At 35.0% G+C, this 19,848-nt stretch overlaps 1 long non-coding RNA gene and 1 pseudogene across 1 annotated transcript; one reads left to right on the forward strand and one right to left on the reverse strand.

The window, feature by feature from the left end:
* Positions 1-1,550: 1,550 nt before the first annotated feature.
* LOC135221691 (uncharacterized) lies at positions 1,551-5,133 on the reverse strand. Its single transcript, XR_010316071.1, has 2 exons — positions 4,762-5,133; positions 1,551-2,514 (listed from the first exon to the last, which is right to left on the reverse strand). It is a non-coding gene; the product is annotated as an uncharacterized LOC135221691 (long non-coding RNA).
* Positions 5,134-11,187: 6,054 nt separating this feature from the next.
* Positions 11,188-19,848, forward strand: part of LOC135222353 (uncharacterized) — an 81,757-nt pseudogene continuing 73,096 nt past the window's right edge.

Below are 19,848 nucleotides of genomic sequence, written 5' to 3' on the forward strand. Positions count from 1 at the left end.
CGTCACTATTATTACTCTATATTTCTACCTAAACAAAATAAAATGTATACTGATGGTTAAAATAAAATACTCATATAAATTTTTACATACAAAATTTTATATCTACTAAATTCAAAGAAAATTTTATAAGTGAAATTCACAATCTCAGGGAAATTGTTATTATTTGAAAACAAAAGTTTAATTAATTCTTGAATTAATTATTAAGCAAAATTAAATCAAAGTTTATCAAGAAAATTAATTAAATTAAATCATAAAGCAATAATTAAATTTGAAATTACATTTAATTAAATGCAAGTTAATTCACAAGTGTAAGATTCAAAATTTACACAATAGAATATTATTCAAACTAATTAAACAAAATAAAGACAATGCAGAAAAACATAATGCATAATATGAAAACAATTAAAGCATTGACAGTACACACACTAAACATATAAAAATGGAATATGTCAAAAGAACAAAGCAAAAGATAAATGTTTAGAAATGATAAAACCCCGAAGTGCACTTCAAAACATTTGTAAAAATACCTTATACACAGCTGCGCTTCAATCAAAAGGCCTGTTACAATTTTACACTTTTTCACTATTTTCGTGGCGCCTTCACAAAAACCAATAGATACAAAACTATGTTCAGATTCCACAAACAACACATATATTACTGAGAATTATATAAAAATGAGTGACCAGCTCGTTACGTTAAGTTACTGAAACCGCCTCGCAAGCGAGCGAGAGAGAGAGATTTTTAGAGAGAGCGAGAGAGACTATAACGCACGCCGCTCTCCTCAAAGCGAATGAATAAGGTTCTCTCACCCCATAAGCTTATGGGCGATTAGTATCTAGATCAAGACCAAAACATATTACGTCATCTCTATAGGAATGGCTATGAATAAGGCTCCCTTGTTCCTTCACAGGCTCGACCGCGATGTTAAAAAAAATTACGCTTACCTCAATTTTCAAGGGGTTGGATAACATTGCGGCTTGGGGGGTCTTACGCTTGTTTGCGCCGATAGAGAAATCACCTAGCTAAGACATTCTCAAAGTGGGAATACGACTCTCTTAAAAGGCTTATGAGCTTTCACTCTCTGTGTGTCTTACGTACTTCAAAATGAAAAATGGATCACTTAAGGCATGTTATCTTTAAATTTGGGAATCTGAACACAGAAACAAACATTTCATACCATGATACACAAGTTCTGATGTGAATTAATCATATTACCACAATTATAATTGCATTCCAAACTTACATTATAAGATATATATATATATATATATATATATATATATATATGTATGTATATATGTATGTATGTATGTATGTATGTATGTGTATGTATATATATATATATATATATATATATATATATATATATATATATATATATATATATATATATATATATATATTTACTTTAAAATAATAATGTTTACATTAAAACAAGCTCAGATATCTTAAGGGAAGGGTCTAAATAAGAATTGCTATAAGTTTCATTTAGTTTTAAAAAAATCATTAATAAATCCTACAATTATTTACAGGCGTTCAGGCCATATATATTTTTATTTTTTTGTTTTTTTACTGAGAAGGAAATATATTTTATATTCCCATATTGCAGCCAAATTAGTCATGAATCACAAACCTGTTAGTGAGAGAGACTTATAAAATCCGTTACTCATTATCAGTAATCTAGTTTGTAAATCTAAGCTTGGGGTTGAGTTTTATAAATAATATTAACCACTGCTCGAAGCTTCTGTTTGTCCTTGAAGAGGTTTTGATAGTTGATCAAACGTTGTTTTAGTTGGTTATTAACAGCCCTCAGTTCTTGGGCCTCTCGTTGCAGCCTTGTTAGTGTTGGTTCAGTCTGTCGAGAACCATTGCCATTCACTTGCAAGGCTAGTGACTGAGGGGCGTTTTGTAGGACCATGGCCCCTGAAGTAGAATTGCCGACAGTAACCATGTAAACAGAACTTGAGACTTGGGTGTTCGTAGAGGGGTCGCATTTAAATCTTTTGGATGAACTTTCTTCTCTTGGTACTGTTTGGTAGGACTTGAACCGTTTTAATATTTCTGACTGTGAAGTGATACTCAAAGATGGCTGGTTATCGGCATGAAGTCTTCCATCTGCTTTTGCGTCTGACCTCTCAGGAAAGGCTCCTTTGCTCTCCGTTGAAGCGTTACCATTCGGTGATGGATCAGAAACCTCCCTAGCACGTTTTGGATGTTCTCCTCTCTCTCGGGCGTAAGTGTTGGGTTCAGATAACTTGGAGACGGCGGCCGTATTTGTTGTGGCGCTAGCAGCTCCACCAACGGTGTTCCTGGTTATAAAGGGGATGGGGGTTACTTGTACAACTGCGGCTAATCTTGAAGATCGTGAGAGATCGAGCACACTAGAAGGAAGCGAGGTATTCCATCCAGTATCGGGCAACCTCACCATAGACTTTATGGCACTCGTGTATGATGGTATGAAAATAATTCCCATTGTAGGTTCACGGAGGGAGGGAGGGGGCGGTCGACCGGTGTCTGTGGGAGAAAAAAGACAATAAATATTACCTGCTAGACGGAGTGAATCAAGTCGGTCTGTGGCATTTTCATTGTTGCCCTGTAGGTAACACAAATTACGCAGTCTCCTGTTACAGACTGCCCAGGCGACGAAGCCCATGCTGACTTAAATGCCTTTCAATAATACAGATAGTCAAGATATGTGATTTTCATTAGTTTTCTTATTATATGGATATGTGTGGCGGAGAGAGAGAGAGAAAAGAGGAGAGAGAGAAGGATGAGAGACGAGAGAGAGAGAGAGAGAGAGAGAGACCATCATATGTTAAGAGTATCCCCATTATACATTGAGTCAAAATTAATACGGATGCTGTTGGTATATAATTATTTTTGTATATTTTTTAGAATTTTTTATTTTTTTTGAAAACTGTAAAAGACTTTTTTAACCTCATGTACGAATGTTACAACATCCTTCTATATTCAAATTGTTATGTCCTGTTTAGCAGATGTGTTTAACAAATTTTTATTTATTACCCAACATCGAACTTGGTATCCTACTAGCATTAGTTTGACCTTGCTTAAAATGGATCTTGCTTGTATTACCCGCTGTATTTCCCAGCACTCCTCATTTTATTTATTTATTTATTTCAGGTCAAAAGTGGCATCGTATTAAAAGGCATTCTTGGGACTTATAAAAATGCATTTGTCCCGTTTAAGGTCTGTTTGCAGTGGAGGCTCCAAGTGTCTCGAAAGAATGGAATGCGTCCAAATATAATTAGGTTTGACCAGTTGTAATAAGGAAAATATTTCGCTGTTGTAACCAAATCGCCACATAACCTTAGCACCTCATCAAGATAGCATTCCAGTCTGCTGGAGGAGTTACAGTTTAAAGATGTTAAAGTTCAGTTTTATTGGATTCATGTGTTGAAAGAGCTTCGTCTCGATTAAATAATTTTAAAATCGTGTCCACACCAAATCTTTAACACGCATCTAATATCGTATCGCACTTGTATGCCTCTGCTCGTATTAGCACTCATCATTTTAAATGAAAAAAAAAATGGGAGGTGTTTATCTTACAAAAAATGTTCTAATAATGTTGACCTCGCAAAATTTCCATAGAAAACAGGGCGACCTAATGAGGCTGGCCTCATACTTGAACCGTCGACTGAGGTATTGATTTAAACAAATCCACTACTTGTCTTTCGCGTAGTCTTTTGCGCAGTGAGGAGGACAGGTCAGAAAATGACTAACATGTATGAATGAAGAGCTCTCTGTTAATTCGCGGTTGACGATTTCATCAGACTTCCAGGCACGGGCTTAACCAATCTGATATTAAAGCAAAGTCGTTGCACTTTACAGTTGGTATTGTATATTTTTAAAAAGCAAAGTCGTTGCACTTTACAGTTGGTATTGTATATTTTTAAAAAGAAGTCTTCACAAACACTTTCTACAAGCAGATTCATTACATAGTATTACGCGATAACAATCAGTATTTTAAGGTTTGTCGCCCAATCTTGAACGTTTGTTGTTCTTAGGGGTTCAATCATTAGTGCACGATTTGGAATTTTTTTGTAGTATTACACCTTCTTCAGAGCACATTTCCTTCACAAGTTCGCCTTCCTTGCACTGTATTCTGCATGTTCTTCGGAAGATTACACATTCATTCTGTCTGGGTGCCACTGTTAACACTGCATCCTGCACTGACGGACTCTTGCGGGGAAAATGTATTCTTCATTTTCGAGAGAAAACAATAAAGAAAAATATGCACTGACGAAATCGTTTAGGGAAAAAAAAAACACGCACTTCGGATCTCATAGGTGGAAAAAACCTGTTATTTTTCTAAAATAATTGCACTAACGAACTTTCTTGAGAATAAATTGTATATGTGTGCTTAATTTTCTGGAAAAAATATATGCACTGAGGAACTGATGAGACAAAATAGTTTATAAATATAAATATAAATATATATATATATATAGTATATATATATAATAATAATGTATTTTATGTATGTTTTTATTTATGTTATATGTATATATTTATTATATATATGTATATATAATATATATTGTATATATATGTATGTATGTATGTAGTATTGTATATATGTATATTATATATATATATTATATATAATATGTATTGTATGTATATAAAATATGTATGTATATATTTTATTATTATCTATAGTATGTATATATATAAATATATATATATATATATATATACTTTAGATATATATTATGTATGTATAAATAATCAAACCCTGACCAGTAAATGTGGAGGCGAGACGATCAGTAGCCGAGACGATATAGAGAGTATACGAAGAGTCGACGTTGGATCGGGGTGGTGGTGTGACGATATGCGCTGGGCGTACCTTGCTGCCGAGCTTTAAGTATCGGGTGCGGGAATATTGCAGAACGTTTACAAGAAGCAAACGCGTATGACCTCAGTTTCCCAGTTGTGTTGTGTAGCCTTTTATTTATTTGTTTTTTACCACTTTACCAATGGAAAAGTTAATGTTATGTATTATTGCATAAATGGAAACGATAATGCTTCAATCCCATAGTTCAGTAATATAAAACCAACGGATGTTCGATACCGAAAGTGTCTGCTGTGGTGAAGGGAGATGCAATCCGGCCGGGAGATGAAACGTAAGTCAATCTGAAGAGAGTGCTTGGCCACTGGTCAACAGTCGTGAGAAAAACTTTCTATATTAGGTGTAATATTATTATTGTAGCATTTTGAGAATAAAACACACACACACGTATACACACACACACACACACACACATATATATATATATATATATATATATATATATATATATATATATATATATATATATAGAGAGAGAGAGAGAGAGAGAGAGAGAGAGAGAGAGATGAGAGACACAGATACTATAATTACAAGCACTACAGCTACTCTCACATTTACAGCTGATATCTTCACATACAACCATCTATACACACACCCACACAAATGCTTTTTTTTTTCTTTTTTAGTCAAGATATTTAGACCATTTTCGGTGTCTTTCGCTATTGTGAGCCATATTCTCTCTATCTCTTCTTCTTCTTCTTCTTCTTCTTCTTCGAGAGAGAGAAGAAGAGAGAGAGCCATAAAGTTACTTCTCCCTAAATTATTAGGTTTCTCTCAAAAGAAGAAAAATTAGTCCAACTGGGAAAGAAAAACCCACATCCATAATAGTACAATAGACATTAACAAGAACTCCATATATTATATGATTTCGTTGCTGTGTGCGTGTGTGTGTGTGTGTGTGTACGTGCATAAGAGTGTGCTTATTGCATTCTGTGGATACCAGATACAGTTGAATGATAAGTTGATTAAAAAAAAAAAGCCAGTATAGGGAATTGCAGTGAAAGGTCTGAATAAATATATAATATGTTTAACAGTGTGCGGCTTGTGAATGCAGGACAGAAATCCGTGCAGTACAATGAAAATTCCTTGAACAAACAGAAAAATATTCAAGAATAAGATTAATTTAGTTTGGTGATTTAAAGTAACTAAAAAATTCGCAGGTTACCTGGGCCTTTGAATGATGCCGATTTTTCAATGGGATAAGTGGGTAGTGGATTCAGACTGTTTCTCACTCGTCACTACATCAACTATATAGCTTCGATGAGTTTGTTTTGCAGACGACATAGGATTGTCCGCAAAAACGCAAATCAAATCAGATGTATAGATTGTTCAAGCCGCACAAATTCTTAAAAATGCATAAGTTCCCTTTGGACATGGTGATTGCCCCTTAAAGATTTACCCCCTTCCTTTATTCATATTATCACTAGGTCATGCATTTGAATTCAATTCATTATTTGATGAAGTCTTGCTTCTGAATTCCATGTACACGGGTTCAGCATTCGAGGTGGTAAGGCTTCTGGCAGATCTTTGATATTGAGAACGGATCAGCTAGTAGTGTATTTGGTGACAGCAGCGTCGGAATTCAAAGAATTGAAGACGTGATTCATCGTAAGATCATATCGTGTATTGGAGAAGCGGCCTTTGTTTATTCCCCGCCTCTGAATGATTAATAACACTGGAATCTGATAGATCAATTGTGTTATTATGGTACGTAGGAGGAGATATTATTCATACAAGTCATTTATTATGCAAAGAAGGTGGTAAATACTGAAATGTATGGGGAGCAAAGTTTTGATTTTTAACGGGAAATTTCAATATGATAACTAAAAGTGATTCCTGTATTCTGGACTCGTGTTCAGCCAGCAAAGAAAATCCTGAGCTTTAAAATATGTTTATGAACATGCTGCCATCTGGTAATATTAATTACAAAGTACAGACTAATGCGCCGATCAGAAGCGATATGGATACTTTATCACTTCAGTGTAATTTTGGTCATTGATAGAATTCAGATACAGTATCTTTTCTGAGAAAAGATATTGTGCCACTGATAATGACTGATAAGTGAAACGTTTGTCGTATCCAAGAATACATACATTACAGAAGCTACGATTTCTTATCAGATTCTTATTAATCTAATCACTTTGATTAATGATGTGCAATCTTAGCTGTGGTCTACTGTTTGATGATAAAAGCATTCTTCGCCAAACCTCAAGGGCTTGTGTATAATTTTATTTTTTATGCAATTTCAGTCTGTTGGGTTTCCATATTTTATTCAGCCTGCCCATTTTTTGAGTTGCCTTTTTAGCCTTTCCCTCAATTCAAACTCAAGTCATTACTTCTGTTTTCTTGGATTCATTGCGAGTCCCATCTCTCTAGGTATATAATGCATTCTAAAGGGCAGACTTTGTAAATCATGTGCTGTTTTACAGAAGGAGACAGCATCATCTGTATATGCCAAGTCTCTCCAGGTTTTTGCCGTGACTCCAATATAAGCCATTAGATGGTGGACAAGACAGTGAATAGTTGAATACAGGAAAAATATGAATTGAGGTGCAATTGTATGAAGACAACAGATCATGACAGATCATGCAGAATATAGTGGAAAATAGATAAGGTAATTCAAAAGAAGAAGAAAGATCACAAGAAAATGCAATTCAGAAGAAGAGAGATAAAAAGAAAAGGTAATTCAGAAGAAGAAGAGAGATCAAAAGAAGGCAAGAATAGAACTAAAGGGGAAGAGGTGAGCAAGAAAGATATAAAGGAGAGGAGATGAACAAGAAATTTATGCCACAAGTAAGAAAAGTAGATAAACAAATGGATATCGAAATAAGAGTTGCAAATGGAAAGAAGTTGTCTGAAGTACATCCAGTGTTATGTTGATGGAGTGAGTATTTTGAAGATTTATTGAACGTAGGAGACATGGGGAAAGGTAGACTTGAATGATCCATGAGTGGAAAGGGTAAGCAAGTGTTAAGGAGTGCTTGAGGAAGCGACTGTTTAGGACGTAAGAAGGACTTTTGCGAAGTTAAAGAACGGAGGTACACCAAAAATTGAAGGTGAGGGCCCCGGGCGTTACAGTGCGATACTGCAGAACTAAAGTGACTGTGATTGGCTCCTGTGTCACGAGTCATCATGATTATCTTAATCTTTCTTTATTTATGTTTTTTTTTATCCGTTATGTATTTCTTTTGTGGCTGGAATTTCCTCTGTTCGTGCTTTCAGTTCCCTCATTTGGCCTAATTTATCTCTGGAACCTTTCTTGTCATATGAGTGGCATTTTGAGAACCGAACCCGATTACGATTCGTAATATTACATCACGTGACACTGACCTCATTTTTTGAACGTTTTCTAACGGCTTTCGCTTTCCACTTTCTCTTGGTATTTGATAATATTGTGCAATCGGAAATGTGAGGGCTATATGCCCTATATTTATTCGCTAAAGTTTTACGTTTCCTATCTTTAAATAACAAGTAATCCGTGTTTTTCATCTAGCCTTTACTGTAAAATTATCTATAATTAAATATGAAACAGCTTTTCACAACAATCCTAAAAATGCGAGCGTTGTTGTATTCATGGTTGATTGCATTTTTGTAAAGACAGTTGATTTCACAAGAAACTGCACCAGTAATGCAACACATGTTGGCAGGTATGAAAAAATTTGATTGTACCATCGTGTATATTTATCTGTACATTTAAGCATCTCTGTACTACTCAAAAAAAAACATCTCTTTACCTTGGTACTACTCAGGGTAAAGACTTTACCTTGGTGGTACTCAGGGTAAAGCCTTTTCCTTGGTACTACCCAAGGTAAAGTGTTTACCTTGGTGCTACTCAAAGCAAAGTCTCTACCTTGGTACCACTTATGCTTTCTCCAGTCAAGACGTAGGAATTTAGGAAATGGGTATTGAGGTACAACAGAACATTTGATCATACTTCGTCTGAGAATTTAAGAGTTTCAGATTTTTTCAATTTTCTTTTAATGGCAGTCTGCCAGTAACCTACGAGTTGATCGGTGTAAGTTATTATGTTAGAAAATACAGCCTCACGTCACAACAGAAAGAACTCTATAGTTCTATGGTTTGAAACAATATCTGGAAGTAAACTGTAATGAAGATTACTCAGAATACCTCAGACATTCAATAAATGGAAAGAAATTTGTCCTCAAGTAAACCTATATTATATATATATATATATATATCTATATATATATAGATATATATATATTATATATACATATATTACATATTAGGGTGTTTATGTAAAAACAAAATGGTATGTATATTTGCGTACACACAAATATATATATATATATATATATATATATATATATATATATATATATATATATATATATATATATATATATATATATATATATATATATATATATATATATATATATATATATATACACACATATTGAAGATTGAGATCCTGTGATGCCTTATATGTTATCTTTCCCTTGGGAAATCTTTCACATGCGGCCCCGTTAACCGTTAACCACCTCGTTAAGGATGACGTAGAGAACGTATTGTCGCCGGGATAACGTTTTAGTGGTACTTTTCATTTCCGCGCCTAAGTTTAAATCAGTGGTTCTTATCTCCTGGTAACGTTAGTTTCCTATAGTCTATTACTCTAGTTAGACTCGTTGGGCTTACCATGTTATGTAATTATTGACCTCCCTCCCTATTCCTCGAAACCCATTCTCTCTCTCTCTCTCTCTCAATCCGGTAGGGAATTTTACTCATAAATGCAAGGGGGTTGAGAGAAGGACCATCTCTAAAGAGGGGAGTGTGGTAATAAAAAGGTTAATAACCATGATTACTATTCGTTCTCCTTATGAAAGAAATATACATCAATTCAGATTTGCTTTGGCTGCTTCTTGCCGTCCATAGCGCTTCAAGCTTTGGGAGAGACTGCCTCAAGTCAATAAAATCAAATAGGGAAGAGTTCCTAACTTTTTACTCATTTTGATTCTTCATACGTTACACCATGTCCTTTTCTGTGAATATTTTATCAGTTTTCAATGGGTAATCGATTCCTGCCCTATACTCGTCATTGCGGGACGTTTTTCACAAGGAAAACGTTCCACATCCTATAGCTAACTGGACAACGTAACGATGAATTGTTATCGCCAACGTTTATATATATATATATATATATATATATATATATATATATATATATCTATATATATAGATATATTATATATATATATATATCATTATAAGTTCTAGTAAGTTGAAGTTGGTTTAGCGCCTGGAGATTTTGGCTTGAAATATCCTGTTTTTGTCAGGTTTCTGATCTCGTGCAGAACGTTTTGTGGCACAGAAAACCAGTCAATACAAGAGTAAGGAAACAGTGTTTGTTTTTATTTTTTTCCAAGAAAGTGGTCGTAAGGTACTAAGAAAGATCATTCTTTTCTCGTTAAATTGAATACTGTCGCAGAGGTTTAACGGGAAAAAATAATGTGGAATTTTGAACAATTAGGAAATAGAGAATTTGTACCTGATGCCTTATGTGGGCAACAGATTTCGCCTTCGTAAGAAGTTTGTTCAATTAATGAATAATTTTCCTTCTGGCCTGTCTTTTTCGTGAACATTTGGCCTATTTTGTTGTGAACACATGTGCTTTTGTAATATTTTCCATTAATGTTTATATTCCCTACGTTTTTCTTTTCGATTAATGTTTATATTCTCCTGGTAGTAATATTACAACAACGTATTTATTTAACAACTAAACGTTTGAGCTTCTTAAGTAAAAGGATTCTGTGAACGTGTATTCTAATATAAATACCAGAATAATGTTCCTGACCAATAAAATAATCTAAAGGTTACGAACCTCATGTGCTCGCATTACCCGGCAACCATGGTGTAACATTCGCAGAACGTTTTAACAAACTGAATAGGCATGGCGCAACTCGAAACGTTTTAGTATATTTAGCGAGCGTGTGGTATAGATCGCAAAACGTGGTAACATCTTTAGTATGTGTGACGCAAAACATAAATTGTTTTAACAAACTTATATAGCGTCTTGTAAATCACAATTTTTTTTTAACAAACTCAGTAGCCATGGCGTAAAACACAAAACGTTTTAACAGTAGGCATGGCGTAAAACACAAAACGTTTTAACAGTAGGCATGGCGTAAAACACAAAACGTTTTAACAGTAGGCATGGCGCAAAACACAAAACGTTTTAACAGTATCCATGGCGTAAAACACAAAACGTTTTAATAGTAGGCATGGCGTAAAACACAAAACGTAACATATTTAGTAGCCATGGCGTTACACAAAACGATTAAAATTACAAAGCTGCAATGAAAGTCAAAACGTTCACTCAAGGTAAGTGAGATAAATACCTACATATAGTAAAAGTCAGATTCCGACACCTCGTCGCACGAATGAAACTTTTATATAGGAATAACATCACCATAGGCGTCTTGATTACTATAAAAGGTTAACTTGCCTGTCATGGTCATCTACAGAGGTTCTTCCTTGCTGTACCAAACAAAATGATGAACAAGTTCTTAGAACTGTTCGTGTTGCCATTGCGTTCAAAACAAAAACAGATATCCTAAGTGCTGCGCCTTTATTAACATATTCCTTGTCTCTGTCTTTGATTTTTTTTAACGGTAGGTAACTGATCGTCAGTATACCTGCACTGTATTACTTTACTCGGCTATGTGTAGTAAAATAAAGTTTGCACCGCACTAAGGACTTGGTGTTAGTTGTTTATGTGGAGAGAATTGGAACGAAAGGCGGTGAAAGCGTTGTTATAATTCGGAAGGGAAGAATAGAGTGGGAAACGGAGCCGAAATATCGTGAATGTAGTACGATGATTATTGAGACCATGATTTTCCTGCAAGAATCGTCTAACTTAAACATGCAGTCAGAGACTGTCTAAATAGTGATATTGTAATAATTCATCCGGAGAAAACTGTAAATTGGGCCCAAGCAGTGGACAAAACTATAATGAAGACTTTTCAGCGTGATCTTGGTAGTACATATTATTCAGGTTGTGGTTGGGATGTTTTAATAGGCATAATGTTAATAATATGTGAGATTTATGGTCGTTAACGATATCTTACGTTTATATACGTAACGCGTTTTACTCAAATTCCCTACGTTTGTAAGAAATTTAAATTATTAATTTGGATTTCTGTTTATTCCTATGATAAAAATGTGCTACTCTGTACACACATTCTAAACCTTATAAACTTCTTTGCTTACAAATCTTGTCCAGCCTCTCATTGTCCTCATCATCCAGGTTAGCCTAGGCTGTCCAACCCTTCAGGTGCCCACAGAAATCCAGCTGATACTGCCACGTACTATTTTAAGCCCGGGGGGGACATGTGAATATGAAGTACATGTCCAAGCAATCTCCATCCCATCATTTTGTCGTGTACTCAAAGGAACATCCTTAGTTTCCCAAATAATATCATTTCGTGTTGTTTCTCAGATCGACAAAATCTTATTCCGTGTATAAACGTGCATATAATGCAGTGAATTTTAATTGGACATGTTATGCCCGCGCCACCACTCATTAATTTATTTTCATGGTTTTCCTTCCCTAGTAATAAGGTCGATACTTGCTCTCCAAGTACATACTTTCCTCCATGCTACCTCCCACATTTAACTCTCACAAGTTTCATCTTCACTTGCTTTAATACGACCTTTCAGCTCATCTGCTTTCACAAAGTTATTTCAACTACGGTAATATCTTCCTCATTCAGCCTTCAGTCGAGTCATTACTCCAAAATCCAAATCCTTCTTAACTGATTTTTTTTATATACTTCGCACGTGAACATTATATAATTATCAATTGCTTCTAAGCAATTTCAACGTTTCACTTGGTGCATTTGCCTTATTATTTCCATCTCGTCATTTAGAACATTGATTTTTTTTCTTTCATACATTTTTTTATATATGTAAATTATATACATATATATTTTATTCTTATTACCGAATAAATTTTCTTTTCCAACAAATGTCCTACTTTGTACTCGGTGAATTTATTTATTAGTTGTGTTTTATTGTGACTACGTAAGAGGGTTTGGTACAGCATTTGTAATAATGTATACAGTATACTACTCCACCTTTTAAAATGTTAGCGGTTTCCATTTCATCAAAGATTTAGGTAAGTTACAGTAGTGCTTTTGAACGTGTTTCAGCAAAAGCAAAACTGCATTAAGTAAAACTTTAAAAAAATGAAGTGAGTATACTGTATACAGAAGAGTACATATATAACTATTTTAAAGTAAAAAAATGTGCCATTTCGTTTGGAGAGGCCTAAATACGGGGAAAGATGGAGCAAATTGTATATGCGTTCATAAAAAAAAAAAAAAAAAAAAAAAAAAATCCATCTTTTAACATTGAGAGTAACGTGGATAAAAAAAAAAATGACTGTATTTTGTTCATATACCATGATATTTGTAACCCATGTAATATGTTGGTCGAAAAGTTTTCATGACGTGAATTGTAGAAACGGTTGGTCTTCCGTGTTACAATTCGTCCTGTTCGGTACGTCTTTGCGTTGCATTGCAATGTTCACGAACGGGACACAGGTTCTCTTCTGATGTGTGTTGATGTGGACTTTCTCTCCTGTACGATATGAATTTTGTGCAATATGATTTGGACACTTCTGTAATACACCAGTCCGTAACGCCTATGCATAACTTAACTGTTTTAATATTGTTCGCTACCTGGAAATGTGAAAAATTAGGAAGGAATTCGTAAGGTGAAAATAAATAGCCGGTGCGCACTTCATCCTCCGAACCGGTGATGAATTAGTTCAGTGTCTGATGATAACTTTTCAACTTCTGTTCAATGAATATGCTCTCTCTCTCTCTCTCTCTCTCTCTCTCTCTCTCCTCTCTTCTCTCTCTCTCTCTCTCTCTCCACGTCAGTTCGCACTTCGTTTATTCTATACAACATGATGAATACTGGGCTCACACAAGCGGAATTGCGGCCTAAGGGATTCGTGCCCACATGCCCACTACGCGTATTACACACGAAGTGAACTTGTCCAACTACGTTTCTTGTTTCTCCAATGGTCTAGGATCTAAGTATGTGCCACTGCCGTGATTGTGGTTTCTCCCATCTACTGGTTGCGAAATCACTCCACACGTGTAGCTAGTCTTGCTTGAACAAGTAAAAGCATCAGTAGAACCAATTAGCTGTTATGTCAGGAATAGAAATTCATATTTGCTCCTCAAACGAAATCGTGCTTACTCCATTTCTTATATTCATTCTGCATGTTTTCTCATCGTCGGGTAACATTGTAGTTTTCTCACATTTCTCTAAATGTTTTGTAGTTCTAGAGGCAGTTGATTCACATCGTATGTTAATCGTATCTGTTTCATAATACTTTTTATTCACAAAGCCCTGAGCTGAGCAGAGTAGTGGTGATTGGTGTTCAAGCCCCACCGTTACACCATTTAGGAGCAATTGAAATACTATTAAATTATGAATTAAACATTGAATAACTTGCCATTCCAAACATTACAAATGCACTTTTTTTTTAAATCTCTTAACCTTGTCTAGTACGATCTGTATTGCTTTAAGGATATAATTTATGACGACAGTGAACCTTCATCGAGAAGGTTTTGCCCATTCTAGCGTAAAATGTCAAGATTTCAAGAGTTAGGTACGAGGGTAAAGTTCGAAAGTACGCTACAAGTGATATCAGGAGAATTCCGTACCATATGGTAATGAACATGTCTTGTTTTCTTGATTAATGCGTCAGTCAAGGTATGGCAGCTTTACAAAACAATATAGAATTGTGTAATCTCATGGTCCATGTAAAGAAGCAATAGACAATTTCAGCAGCCCAAGAAACCTGTACCTTTACTATCCGTAGATGACGAAAGACCACATCTAGAGACCATTACAACAAAATCAAATTTAGCACATTTAGTATGCATTTTGTCAGACAAAAAGAATCGGTGCACATTACTTTAACAATTAGCATTTAGGGTTGTTTTCATACATTGTAAGCCTTTTACATGCATTCTGAAAATGCTTGTCTTTCCTTAGCCTCACAGCCAGGAAGAGTGAAGGAAGCTCCCCTGAAATAGTTTAAATGTTGATTCCTTCTCTCATTGGTCTTTTGAGATCTGTATAGGCCTAGGAATGGTCTGCTCTAAAGACCAGCAAGAGTGGTATGTGGCCTACTTACTGACCCAACATTAGAGTTCCTACCGAGGTCTAATTTCCATATCATATTGCACCAAATTACGGGTAATCTAATTATATGCCTGGATGCTCTAAATTTCCCACCCAGATATTTCCTTTCATCAAGAGTTGTCTTAGTCAAGACACCAGCCATCTCCACTAAAGTTGTGCTTGGTCAAGTTGACTATTATTTTGCACTCATTGCTAAATTTCTTTTTCAGCTATTGGAAAGTCAGATTTCCAACAACCGAGCTGGTTTTTCACAAATTACTCTAGAGGCACACTAGGCATACAACTCTACTGTTCAGAAAGACGGACTTTTCGTTCAATAGGTTAACTGTGCATTAATTCCCATGACACTGACAACATTTATACTTTAATTCTTTCAAGTTACCTTTCAGTAAAGTTAAACATCTCGGTAACGAGGATCTCGGTATGTTTAGCAACCCTGAATGATTCATTGATGTGTTATTCGTTATAAAATGAGCTTAAGTAATTTAGCTTATTGTGAAGAATTCATAAGTTCATATAATGATACAGTATACTACTGTATATTTAAAATTGCTTATCGACAAGCATTGGTTCTAACCAGACCATTAGCTTGCGGGAAAATTATCATTTTTCAGCAAAGAGGGCAGCCTCAGGCAGTTTACTTTAGATTGCTGTAATAAATATTTTATATTCTTTAAGTGGACTTTTTTTAAAGACATATTACACTCTGTAAGTTGGTAAAGATATTTCCGACTTTGTTACATCAGTACAGTCCTTACCATCCATTGCAAGTTTAACCAACCATATCTATTGAATCTTTATGAATGTTTTGCTGTCAATTTAAGATTCACAAACTTTTTACTGAAATATTATTATTTTTGGGAAATCTTATTATTCAACTGTGACCTTGAGAGAGAGAGAGAGAGAGAGAGAGAGAGAGAGAGAGAGAGAGAGAGAGAGAGAGAGAGAGAGAGAGCATTTCGATTGAACAGAGAGAGAGCATTTCGATTGAACAGAAGTTGAAAAGTTATCATCAGACACTGAATAATCCACAACTCTGGAGGTTGAAGTGAGCATCAGCTTAGTTGTTTTCACCTTACAGATCCCTTCCTAATTTTTCATGTGTGCAGGTAGCAAAAAAAATTAAAACCGCTATATGATGGACTACGAATCCCAAGTAGTAAATATTGATTTTTAATTTCATCAAAATTATTTTAAAATTTAGGTACAGTACCATAAAAAGAATGTAAACAGTTAAGTGTATATTGAAATACAGGCAGTCCCCGGGTTACAACTAGGGTTCCGTTCTTGAGACGTGTCGTAAGCCGAAAATCGTCGTGAGCCGGGACATCGTGAAAAATCCTAAGAAAACCTTACTTTTAATGCTTTGGGTGCATTGAAAACTATGTAAACTGCATTTTTATTGCATTTTTCATAAAAAAAAAAACCTTCAACTGTTGATTATTTTGCATTTTTGGTGTTATATTTCATCTGCCAGATGAGCGTTGTAGGCGTCGTAACCCTGGAAATAATGTCTGATGAATATAATTGAGAAGCGCCTTAACCTCGGAACGTCGTAACCCGGGGACTGCCTGTATTCCCTTTTCAGCTGGATGGAATTACTTTCTCTTTAACATTCAGCAATGTATCCTAACTGGACAGAGAGAAAGAGAGAAAAAAAACACTTCAGTCACTGCCATTTTCAGAATTAATGCTCAATCACTGTTGACCCTCCTCGACAGTACAACCTCTGTCAAATCAGCCACTATATAGATCTTCACAGATTCATCATCAACAGTGGTCTTTCTCTCCCTTTCCTTTCCCCTAACACTTTTGAATTATATAGTACTGTTTATCAACCCACTGTTTTCCAAATTTTCCACATGACCAGACATCTCGGAATACTTTATCCTTTTGCTCATGCTGCCCTTTTACCGCTACATTTCTCTGTCAGTATCTTTACTGCACATACTATATTAGGCAATCATTCCATAACAGTTTAAACTTTTCACTCGGTCAACATCCACACTTCACGTTCCTTACTATATTATTATTATTATTTGGTCATGTAACATGACCACAGAAGTACTTTGCTGCTAGAGTCGTAGAATCCTCTACTTGATTTAGTTGTGGGTGAGAATTGAAAGTGGAACACATTAAAGTTAAAGGTTGAACAGCTAAGTGAGAAGAGACCAGGGTAGGATTAAAAGCAAAGGCAGGAAGTAATGTGGCTAAGATTTGAAGACTTAATTACAAATAAATTGTTTTATAAAACAGAGAACCATTACCCTCTGTCAAATAATATACAAAGCTATATGCTAAGAAAGAAAACTGACTGGCATGGATAAAAGAAAACTGATTGGCAATGTAAGGAAATTGTTGCATCACAAGGAATTTTGTGTGAATTGCTATTATCGAAGTTGGAATTTCTCCTCATTTTCAAGAACAAACTTGACTTGACTGTTTACACTTTTGGTACTGCACTATGCTAACAAAAATTATGAAAGGTTGTGAATAAGGCTCTGCCAAAGTCTCATATTGATCTGCCTATTCTTAAAGAAGTTATTCCAAAGAAACAATGACTTATATGCGCAGTAGGCTATTATGTCACACAGTACATATCTACGTACTCATACCATTTTGAGGTGTAATTCATATTTTGGCCTTTATTTACCTGATAAATTGATCTTACATTTGCACTATTTAAATCTGTTAATTCATTTGATTATACATAATTCATTGTGTTTACTTTTACGAATCATTTACAGCACAAACAAATAAGTAGACCATTAAAATTTACCATAGATAAGGCAATGATAAAAATGCTTACAGATACTTCCAGTATTTACACAGTTGACTTTGTAGGAAAAAGAAAGTTATTATTGTACTGCTTTCTATTGAAGGAGACTGTCATTGTGTTCACTCTGAGCTCCAAAGTAATTGGGTACAATAGCAAGTTCACTCCAAAATTATAAATGATAATAAGGGTAACAAATTATGCAGTATAGGAAAGCTCTGTTTATAGATGTTACTTTTGTTTTTATTAAAAATAATCTCAGATACAAAAAAGAAAGTCAACAATTACAATCTTATACAGTAACACTTGGCATTATCATACAGTTGCAATACAGTTACAGCTGTAGAACACTGCCATAGCAAGTGAACAGAGAAAAATTTTTAATTTATACAAATTATATACAAATTACCCTTTGTTAATATGAGTAACAAATGAATTGCATAAGATAGCTCTCAAATTTTGGGGGTAAACACTACAGAAAATGTGGAATGCATAAAAGTTGCTTGGCGCCCTTCACCACTACCTTTAGTACTTACACTATCACCATCAATACATGACAACCACAGAACAATGACCTTTAGATATCTATTTTCATTCTGTACGGCATGTTTTACTTTATTTGATTATTGTAAAATATCTTTAATAGGCTTCAAATTATAGTACAGTACAATATCAGTAATACGTATTGTATAAAGTATGGAGAGAGAGAGAGAGAGAGAGAGAGAGAGAGAGAGAGAGAGAGAGAGAGAGAGAGAGAGAGAGAGAGAGAGAGAGAGAGAGAGAGAGAGAGAGAGAGAGAGAGAGAGAGAGATTGATTGTAAGCATGGTAACAGCAACCCTGCTGTCCCACCTAGAAAAAATCCTGCTAAGTCCCTAAACACACATACCCATAAAGATTTCAGTTAAGATATTTTTTAAATTGTTTTGATTTGTTGGCTTATTTAATCCCTTATTATAAAAAAAATTTTTTTTAGATACCCATTTGTATAAATTTGTATAATAGATTGTGGTAGCTTCAGTGTTCAGTATGAATCCGGGCAGACAAGCACTCAGTGCATATGGTAGTTTTCTTTTCAGTTGACTGAAAAAGCAGTCTGTGACCCCAAAACTAGGCACCATGATGAGAGCAAATGAATATGTGCACCCTTTTATCTTTGTACTTAAGACTGTCCCATTTAACTTTTAATCTCAAAATTCCCCCTCTGGTGTGAATACATGTGGTAGTGAAGGCAAGCTTGTTCATTGTAGGCAATAAATGTGTACCCTAAGGTTCTCATATATTTGTAGAATACAGGCAGTCCCCAGTTATTGGCGGGGTTCTGTTCCTGGGGGTGTGGCAATAAGCGAAAACTGCTATTAACAGAAACTTGGTGATTTATGGTGCCCTAATGGCATTTTATCGGCGCCATAAGCACCCTTATTGCAGTCGATAACTAGAACTCGGCATGGTGCCATAAATTGCCAATTTTATGGAATTAGACAAGCCCCATAAAACTAGATCGCCGATAACCGGGGACTGCCTGTATTTGTCTACAACATCATATTCTTTTGTATTTGCATAATTTATGTTCACACTTTTGTGTAGCTCTATTCTTTACTCAGCTCATTTTCTCCTATCCTTATACAGTAGTTCTGTTTTATATTTAGTTTTACCTTCCTTGTACATATTGTTAACTTGATAACAATATTTATTTACTAAAATTTTACTTACACTTTGGGTATAGAAATATATACTACTGCTATAAACCACTAAATAAGATATGTATAGGAGAAATGCCTTGCAGGATAGCAGTCAGAAATCTTTGTATAATCCAAAAGGTCACTAGTACAGGTATAACAGTGTCTGTACTGGTAGAGGATGGGTTTAAAAAAAATATACACTTTGTGACATACACAAATTGTTATTACTCTGAAACATTTCACCCAGGCTGCTGATGTAAAATTCTTATTTTCATATGGCTGGTCCAAAAGGGTTACACATATACATGAAAATCACATTTGTCAGTATACATGGTCA

This window comes from Macrobrachium nipponense, chromosome 3 (assembly GCF_015104395.2).
Source record: "Macrobrachium nipponense isolate FS-2020 chromosome 3, ASM1510439v2, whole genome shotgun sequence".
Lineage (NCBI taxonomy): Eukaryota > Metazoa > Arthropoda > Malacostraca > Decapoda > Palaemonidae > Macrobrachium > Macrobrachium nipponense.